A 9,800-nucleotide genomic window follows, 5' to 3' on the forward strand; every position below is an offset into this window, starting at 1 on the left:
AAGACAGCTAGCACCCTATGCACGTGACTGTGGAAGTGATAGACATAAAGAAAAAGTGAAATGCAACATATTTTCCTTCTTTCGAAAAAAAGACTTGCTTTACAAAAAAATTAAGCTATTAAAAGCAAACACATTCACCAACTGATTTGAAGGAGTCTTAGTAAAAAATGCATATAATGACCAAGGTTGTTAACCATCGAGGTTTACAAAAAACGAAACTCATAGCTTAAATGCATCGATAACAGTATAAATACATAGACCATTGCACAACATTGAATTTTAAAGAAAAATTAATCAGGTGCATGTAAAAATATATGAGTACCTCTTATAAAAATTGTTATTTTCATACAAAAATAGATTTGATAAAAAATTCATTTCATATATTTACACAGATATTTTAACTCGATGGTTAAAGCTTATTGGTCATAACATAATTTTAGCATGAATGCTTGATTGTAGTATATCTAGGTATACTGTATTGTAAGAAACCCTCATGGGTGTGTGATAACCCATAGTCAGAAACAGTTAATGGTTTAGGGAAAATATTAGTTAAAGTGCCATTAGGTGCCGAAAGTGAATAAAGTGCAAATGAGTAGAAAACAACCCCAATATAAGGGTTGTGGTTTAGGAGAAGCAAATGGAAGCCACATTGGGCAAGACGCCAAAGAATTTGGTTTTTAAAGTATTTGCATGCCATCTGACAAAATGATCTGGCTAGATAGTTTAATCTGTGAACAGTAAGTCACAAGGAAAACAGGGAGGGAAAGGACACAAGGGGCAGGTTATCAAAATGTCAAGGGAGAGGAAAGAAAATGGTCACTTCCAGAGGGGCTCAGTGAAATAATAGTAATCATAGATACGTATGTAAGTCTTCAGTGTTATTTGGACCTCCACGGCTTTTGCTGTTGAAATTCAGGATATACCTGGTCTCCAACTTGCGCATTTTTTGCTCACGGTCACCTCCCTGTTTGGTTTTTGGAATCGTTTCAATGACATAGTACTTGAGATCCATTAAGTTGTTATTGTGGACCTCCCGAAAATGTCTCGCCACTGGGTAGGTGGGGTCAGAGTTGGTGATTGCCCTGATATGCTGCAATATCCTTACATTAGCTGGTAATTTGGTACTTCCCACGTACTGTAAGGGACACGTACGTTCCAAGATGTAAATGGCGTACTCAGTTTTGCAGTGGAGGGATTTAGAGATTTTAATTTCTTTGCTACTGAAGGCTGTACGGTAACTGGTTTTGTTCATACCGTAAGTACATGCTTTACAAGAATGACATTTTATGAACCCCCGTGAGGTTTTCAGCCAGTTTTTGGATGGTGTGACTTCAGGGCAGTTAGATACCAGGCTGTTGTGCAGAGAAGTAGCTCTCTTGTAGGTGATGCTGGGCTTGGCTGGCATGGTATGGCCTATTACTGGGTCAGAGCGAATGAGGGCCCAATTTTGATTAATGATTTTGTTTATCGCACCTTTTTGGGCACTGTAGGGCACAATGAGTCTGACCGTGCTGGACTCTGGTGATTTGATAGATTCAGGTATGGGTGGGTTTTTGGTAGTTTTGGGAACAAGGAGGAGGGTTCTGTCCAGTTCCACAGTTTTGTTAATGGCTGTTTGAATGATATGGATAGGGTATCCTCTAGCGAGGAATCTCTCCTTACATTCATTTTGTGCCATCACCAAATCGGTCGGATTGCTGCAGATCCTTTTTATTCGCAATATTTCCCCATAGGGGATGCTGCGAATAAGGTGTTTAGGATGGAAACTGGTATAATGTAAGATGGAATTGCCAGCTGTCTCCTTTCTGTAGAGCTTGGTTTCCAATACGTTGTCAGAAATGTATAATGCTATGTCCAGAAAATGAATGCTGGTATGGCTCATGGTACAGGTGAAATTCAAATTGATGTTATTAGTGTTCAAGAGGTTAACCCACTCCTGGGCCTCTTCCCTGGTGCCATTCCAGACAAAGATAAGGTCATCAATGTACCTGTAATACATTTTGACATGTTTATGATACCATTCACCTAGTGTGCCCTTCAGGACCAGCTCCTCCCACCAGCCCATAAAGATACAGGCATATTACCTACTATATTATCTACTGGCAGTTGGCCACCATCTTGTTTCTCAGGAGAACTGAGGCACAAGAGACCCCAAAACAAGAGTGGAAAAGGCAGAAAGGGGGCAGGGTAGAGACCCCCTGACCACCTAGCCCTTCTCAGGGGGTCCCAGAAGGACCCCCAAGGAAAAAAGAAAAACAAATTTGGGGACAATTCTCGGGGTCCGTGCACCGTGCGCGTACCTGTGCTAGCACGTCCGCGCGCGGACGGTGCGCGGACCTTCCCAAGTATGGGCTGCATTGATTGGCTGTGAACACTTGTTGGCAGCCATTTTGTGCTCGGTAGACCGAGGCACAAAAAAGCAGAAAAACAAACATGTAGAACGCAAAAAAAAGGGCAGGGTAGAAACACCCTGACCTCCTAGGCCTGCTCAGATGCTCCTAGGCCTGCTCAGATGGTCCCACAAGGACCCAAAAGGCCAAAATATATATTTTTTTAAATTACCCCCCGGGGGGACCAAATCTTGGGGGAATTGTGAAAAAAAAGTGTGGGGGGGGGTCCCAATCCCCCCCACACTATCTCGGGGACAACCACCTCCTGGGGCAAATCAACGCAGCCCCCTGGTGCATACTGGAGGCTCCTGGTGGGCTAGTTCGCCTTAGTACCCCCTCTGAAAAAGCGCTAGGGGGCTGCAATTCAGAAATGTGTAAAAAGGGGCATGGCCTCATTACACCTCTCTGCAATGCAGCCCCCTGGCGGGCGCATACTGGAGGTTCCGGGTGGGCTAGTTGGCCCCCATGGACCCTCAGTATGCAAGGGGAATTAGTTACCCCTCTGCAAATATGTACATGGCCTGCGTTGCAGAGAGGTGTAAAAAGGGGCGTGGCCTCAATACTTCTCCCTACAATGCAGCCTTCTGGTGCATACTAAAGGTTCCAGGTCATCCATTCATGCATCTACGCGGTAAACCAAAGGATTCAGGTCTGATATAGTTAGGAAATTAGTATTTAAAAAACCTCGCAAATTCACTGAAAAAACCATAGGTTTCACGCCTTATATAGTTAGGAATTAGCATTTAAAAAACCTTGCAAATTCACAGAAAAAACCATAGGTTTCAGGCCTTATATTGTTAGGAATTATCATTTAAAAAATCTTTGAAATTCACTCGAAAAACTATAAGTTTTAGGGGTGTTATAGTTAGATGGACATTTCACTCATACAAAACTAATGAAATTGCTCCTATATAGTTAGTTGTACTAACTATATTTCGCGCACCCGCAATCCACTGCTGATGATGTCACATATTACATCATTCATGACATGGTCAGTGACATCCCTGATGACATCTCAAATGACATCACTGATGAAATCACTGATGACATCATCCACGTGACAATCACATACACATTTTCATACACTAGTAAAATCTTTCATCACTCTTTGTAAAATACAGAGTATCATATTTGAATCCATTGACACAGCAATACAAGTATCTAAAACCCCAGTCAATGATTCCTAGATGTATACACACATCTAATCACATACCTGTAGATTCACTCATACATGCTGTCAATGACAAATAGAACACTAATCAACTATTCACACATCTTTGGGCAGTCACACACCCCCCACCGAACCACATACACAGTCACTCTCCCATACAAATACTCAGTTAACTAATCAATAACTAATATAGACTTTCACATAGCTAGTAACCAACTGGAGAACCAGTTTACACAACAACTGACAAAGTGATACAGATATTCACGCAGTTTAATCACTTTGCACTATATTTAGTTAGACACTATAAATTGGTAAAGTAAACAGCCAATTACACTGCTACTAAATCCTCCATCCAAATATTTATTTTTATATATCCACTCATACTTCAATGCAAATTGCTATATAAATTATGCATATTTAAATAACGAAGCAAACCACATTCACTGGATGATGTCATTAGTGATGTCATCAGTGATGTCATTTGAGATGTCATCAGTGATGTCACTGACCATGTCATAAATGATGTAATATGTGACATCATCAGCAGTGGATTGCGGGTGCGAAATATAGTTAGTACAACTAACTATATAGGAGCAATTTTATTGGTTTTGTATGATTGAAATGTCCAGCTAACTATAACACCCCTAAAACTTATAGTTTTTTTAGTGAATTTCAAAAGTTTTTTTAAATGCTAATTGCGAACTATATAAGGCCTGAAACCTATGGTTTTTTCAGTGAATTTATATATATATAAATATTACCTACTGGCGGTCGCCAGTAGGTAGTTATAGTTAGGATTTTTTTCAATGTTAAATTCCAAAATTCTATTTGGAATAACTTTGGCACCGGTTGACGAATCTGCCTGAAAATTTCCTGAAAATGGCCTCGTCGAGCTCCGGTCCTTCCTTGAAAGTTTGGGGGGGATACGTCAAGCGGGGGCCGAGATAAAAGGGGGGTCCCAAAACGTGTTTTCCCCATGTAAATTTCCATAGGGCGGTCGATTTCACTTTTAGCCCGAACGGCTGAATGGATTTCCAGCAAACTTGGCAAAATTGAAGGGACTGGTAGCCCGATGTGCCTTTGCTATGTCTCAAGATATGTGCTGCAGTGGATTTTGAGTAATTTAGGTTCAAAAAAATATATATATCTATAGGCGCTCTCCGGTGCGCGCACCGGAGAGCGCTCCAGGCGCGACACGCGACTTGTGCGCAGAAAGCTGATTTGCTCTTGGGTGTCTGTAAACATTCTAAACAGTCTGGAGCGGCCGCCATCTTGTGTCTTGGTAAAATCGAGACACAAGGGGTTTGAAAAAAAAAGGGGCAAATGACCATAAGGGGGAAGAGTAGACCCCCTCTGATCCCCTAGGTTTGATGTAGGGGCTAAAATAGGGTCCTGCGGGGCATTACATTTTTTTTTTTTTTTTTCGTTTTGCACGGGGGAAGCGCATGGTACGCGCACCGGCGAAGCATGGGGAAAATCCAGGACCATATTTATGAAGGCCTTGCGCTGCCAGTTTTGCGCTTCCTGTGCGTCAATTTTTGTGACGCACCAGCGGTGTAAAAAAATGCGCATTGTTACGCAATATTTAAAAAGTGACGCATCTATCTAGATGCGTCACTTTTTAAATATAGTGCAACGAGGCACATTTTTTTACACTGCTGGTGCGATGCGTCACTTTTCTGTGCGCACTCCTTATGACATTCCAGATGTGTCATATTTAATGTATGACGAATCATGTTGCAAGGAGTTACAGATACATCAGTATTTCTGACATATCTGTAAACATAAAAGTGATGCGAGGCAGGCGCAAGATTTTGACGCAACAGCATCCTAAAAGTGACGCAGAGAAATCTCATAGATTTCAGTACGTCGTTATTACCAAGCTTTTTGCGGGGGAATGCCCCCTCTGCATACATTATACCTGACGCAGATATAATGTGGCGCAGAGTTTTAAAAAGTGACCCATGTACCTAGATGCGTCACTTTTTAAAAATAGCGTCAGGTATAATGCATGCAGAGGGGGTGTTCTCCCGCAAAAAGCTTTGTAATAGCGATGCAGTGAAATCTTTGAGATTTCACTGCGTCACTTTTAGGATGCTGTTGCGTCAAAATCTTGCGCCTGCTTTACAGCAGGTGTTAGACTGACGCAAGACCTTTCACATGGTGCTTTTTCCATGTGAAAGGACACATTACTGGAGTTGCGTCACTTTTGTGACGCACTCCAGCAATGCGTTACTTGGAATGTCATAAGGAGTGCGCACAGAAAAGTGACGCATCGCACCAGTCGTGTAAAAAAATGCAGGTTGTATGTTTGCCACCTGCTCCTGCGATTGCTCTCTCCCAGAAGAAGTTGCTCCTCCGGTTGATGTAGAGGCCCCATCTCTGGGAACCTCTTGTGCCAGAGCCCTGACACTTTCCCGGGCAAAATTCTGGGGGTGCCTCCTCTCCACATGGCGAATCATGGTAAAGTTGCCAAAAGAGTACTTTTTTTGGGGGTTACCCCGTGACAGGACCTGTTTGCAGATCCTGCACTCCACTTTTGGTGCATTCACCTTTTTCTGGTCTGCTGGAAACTTAAATATTTTCCAGATGAAATGCTCTTTGACCTTCGGCTGAGGAGGCTCTTTATCAATGAATTCAGGCTCATCTTCACTGCTGGATGGTCTGGCAGCCATGATTATCCAAGAAATATGCAAGAGCAAAAAGGCAGGTCTTTCAGTCACAAAAGTGAAAGAAGAAGTGAAGGAAATGGGTGGGGATTTCATTCATTGTAAAAAAAAACTGTTAGCAACCAATGAAAAGTGTTATTTTAGGGTCACATGACCCGACGCGTTTACGCTACGCGCTCCAGAGCACTTCCGGTGCGTTTACGCAGCGCGATCGTAGGCGCTTCCGGGGCGCAAACGTGGCGTGATCGTAGGCGCTTTTGCGTGCGTTTACGCGCCGCGAACGTAGGCGCTTCCGAGGGCACTTACGTTGCGCGCCGAAGTGACGTCATCAAACTTTTACAGAAATGCATAATCATTTTCCTTATTAAAAAAAACTAATTTTATTTGTATGGTACGAAATGTTTTGCATTATTATTAACTTTTCATTCATATTTTTTTTCACGAACGACAGTAGCGCTCTGGGTGCGCTTTCAGATGAGCTCACGGAAAAGCTTACCGGAGAGCTTAGCTGAAAGCTTCCCGGAGCGCGCACCCAGAGCGCAAAAGAAAAAAATTATATAAAAAAAATGAATACTTTAAAAAAAACAGCAAATTGTAAAAAAAAAAAAAGGTTAGAAACTCGATATACAAAGGAATTAGCATTTAAAAAACCTATGAAATTCACTGAAAAAACCATAGGTTTCACACCAGTTATAGTTAGGAATTAGCATTTAAAAAACCTATTAAATTCACTGAAAAAACCATAGGTTTCACACCAGTTATAGTTAGCTGGAAATTTTACTGATATAAAACCATTGAAATTCCCACGTTATAGTTAGATGGACTCACTATAACTTGCGCGTGCAATGCACTGCTGATGACGTCACATATTACATCACTCATGACATGGTCAGTGACATCACTCATGACATCACTGATGACACCATCCAGTGAATGTGTGTCTTTCTGAAAAATAAATTTGTTTTATATATGTATTTGTAACGGTCGATGGAAGAATAAATGTTTAAATAAGTGTGTAAATGGATGTTTTTTTAAAAAAAAAAATGATTGTTTAACTGGCTTATTAAGTGTATCTTAGTGAATACATATATTAGCGAGTATTGTTTAAATATTTAAATGTTTGTATCAGTGTTTCTCTTTGTGTATAAGTGGCTGCAGGGGTTGGTGACTGACTCACTGTTTGTATGTGTTTTGAAGACAGCATATGTGCAGGACTGTATGGGTGGATGAGTGTGTATATGTGTGTGTTAGTGAGTGAATGACTGTCTCACTAGTGTCTTCATTAGTAACAACATATGTTTTAATCTAGAATATGTGAGTATTGATGTATATAAGTGAGCATAGTATATATAGTGAGAGATTGTAGGAGTTCCTGTTTGAATAAGTATGTGTTTCTATAAGTGATTGTTTAAGAGAGTAAGTATGTGTAAGTTTCCTTAGAAGTAAGGTGGTAGTGTGTGTATAAATGTATATGCAAATAAATGGATGTTCAATAGTTTATTTGCATGTGTGAGTATGTGTGTGAGTAACTTTTGGATGACAGCTGATGTGTAACAGGATGTATAGGTGTATCACTACATATGATGAGTGACTATATATATGAGTGACTATATAGAACTGTTGGTGAATGAGTGGATGTGTATATAGATGGTGGAATTACTGAATTGGTTGTTGTTACTGGTTTGGGTATCTTCATTTTTTTGAAAATGTTTGTTTCTATTTTTGAATATGTGTTTCAAGCGTTACATTACACTGAAATTAGGTCTGTCACTCTGTCACAAGGATGGTGTCATCAGTGATGTCATGAGTGATGTCACTGACCATGTCATATGGCCGAGATACCCGCCACCCCCTCTCAACACACTCCCCAAGGATGGGAAACCGGAAACAGTTCTGAACTTTTGGAAGACGGGAGGGAGTGACCCTCCCGGCCGTATTTATTAAAATATGAAACAAAATTAAAACATTAAAATAACAGTTTCATATTATGTACAATTTCATTACCACATTGCGATGTTTGGCTCACCTTAACATATTCTCTAATACAAAGGTTCTCCTAGCCGAACTAACATCCTACAAAACATTAACTTGACATTTTGAAATTGTACATCCTAACGTTTAAGGGCCAACGGCAAGGTCGTAACCGGTGTCTAGATCCCTAAACCAGAAATATCCCCCTCACTTGTGAGGGGCGACCGCACAGAGGTGTACCTCAAGTGCAACTACCAATTTCCCTTGACTTGACGGGGGCCCCAATAAACTCGACGCCACTTAAAGGTCGTCCGAGGACTCGTGTGAGGTATCTAGAAGGTAGCGTAGACCCCCTCCCAAACCCCACACAACTTACCACATCTGCCGTCGCAGATATCCTGGCCCCGGGAAATTCCCCAGGAGGGGGCTGTAGCCCCTCCTACCCAGGAAGGGGCCTTGACCGCCTTTCCTTTCCTTTCGGCGTCCCATCCTTAGAAGGGACCGCCTACCCGTTGAGGGGCCAATGGCCACCTCCCTCGAGCGCTCCCATCCGTAATGGGTGACGCCCACTCATAGGGATCTACCAATTAGTGCTCACCGATCATGACCTTACCGCCCGACCAAAAATAAATACGACAATTTAGCTAACATAACTCAATACCATAACCATTTCATATGTGATTACTGATCAAATATTAGCGCAGCATAACTTTATTTGAAAAACCATACTGTAGATGACCATTCTTTATTGCATATTCAAAATAACACGACCATCACCACAACCTGCAAAAGATAGAGTTACCACATTAAAGCTTTATTCAAAACAACTGGCTGTCCTCAGGGGCCGGTGGGTGGGTCAAAATTGGCTCTTCGTTCCGTCTCGAGCTCACGTGCAGCGAGGGGGTGCAGCTTCAGAGCACAGGAACAAGAGGATGCGTTCTTGGCTTGTTGCTCCTTTTATCCGTCTTCAGGGCGGGCGTAAACCCGCCCCTGCCTGCCCCTAGGGCGTGGCCAGCCGTGTCAGTGTCTAGGCCAGCCCACTCAAGGGCGGGAAGAAGCGCGCCCCGGCTACGCCGCTTCGGGCATACCAGCCGAGGCTCGCCTCCCGCCCACAAAATGGCTTCCCGGGGGGCTCGTGGTACTCAACCATACGTTCGGGGGGACCGAATGGTCGCCCCTTTCCATATGGCCGAGATACCCGCCACCCCCTCTCAACACACTCCCCAAGGATGGGAAACCGGAAACAGTTCTGAACTTTTGGAAGACGGGAGGGAGTGACCCTCCCGGCCGTATTTATTAAAATATGAAACAAAATTAAAACATTAAAATAACAGTTTCATATTATGTACAATTTCATTACCACATTGCGATGTTTGGCTCACCTTAACATATTCTCTAATACAAAGGTTCTCCTAGCCGAACTAACATCCTACAAAACATTAACTTGACATTTTGAAATTGTACATCCTAACGTTTAAGGGCCAACGGCAAGGTCGTAACCGGTGTCAAGATCCCTAAACCAGAAATATCCCCCTCACTTGTGAGGGGCGACCGCACAGAGGTGTACCTCAAGTGCAACTACCAATTTCCCTTGACTTG

The sequence above is a fragment of the Lissotriton vulgaris genome, unplaced genomic scaffold (genome assembly GCF_964263255.1).
Source record: "Lissotriton vulgaris unplaced genomic scaffold, aLisVul1.2 SCAFFOLD_3869, whole genome shotgun sequence".
NCBI lineage: Eukaryota > Metazoa > Chordata > Amphibia > Caudata > Salamandridae > Lissotriton > Lissotriton vulgaris.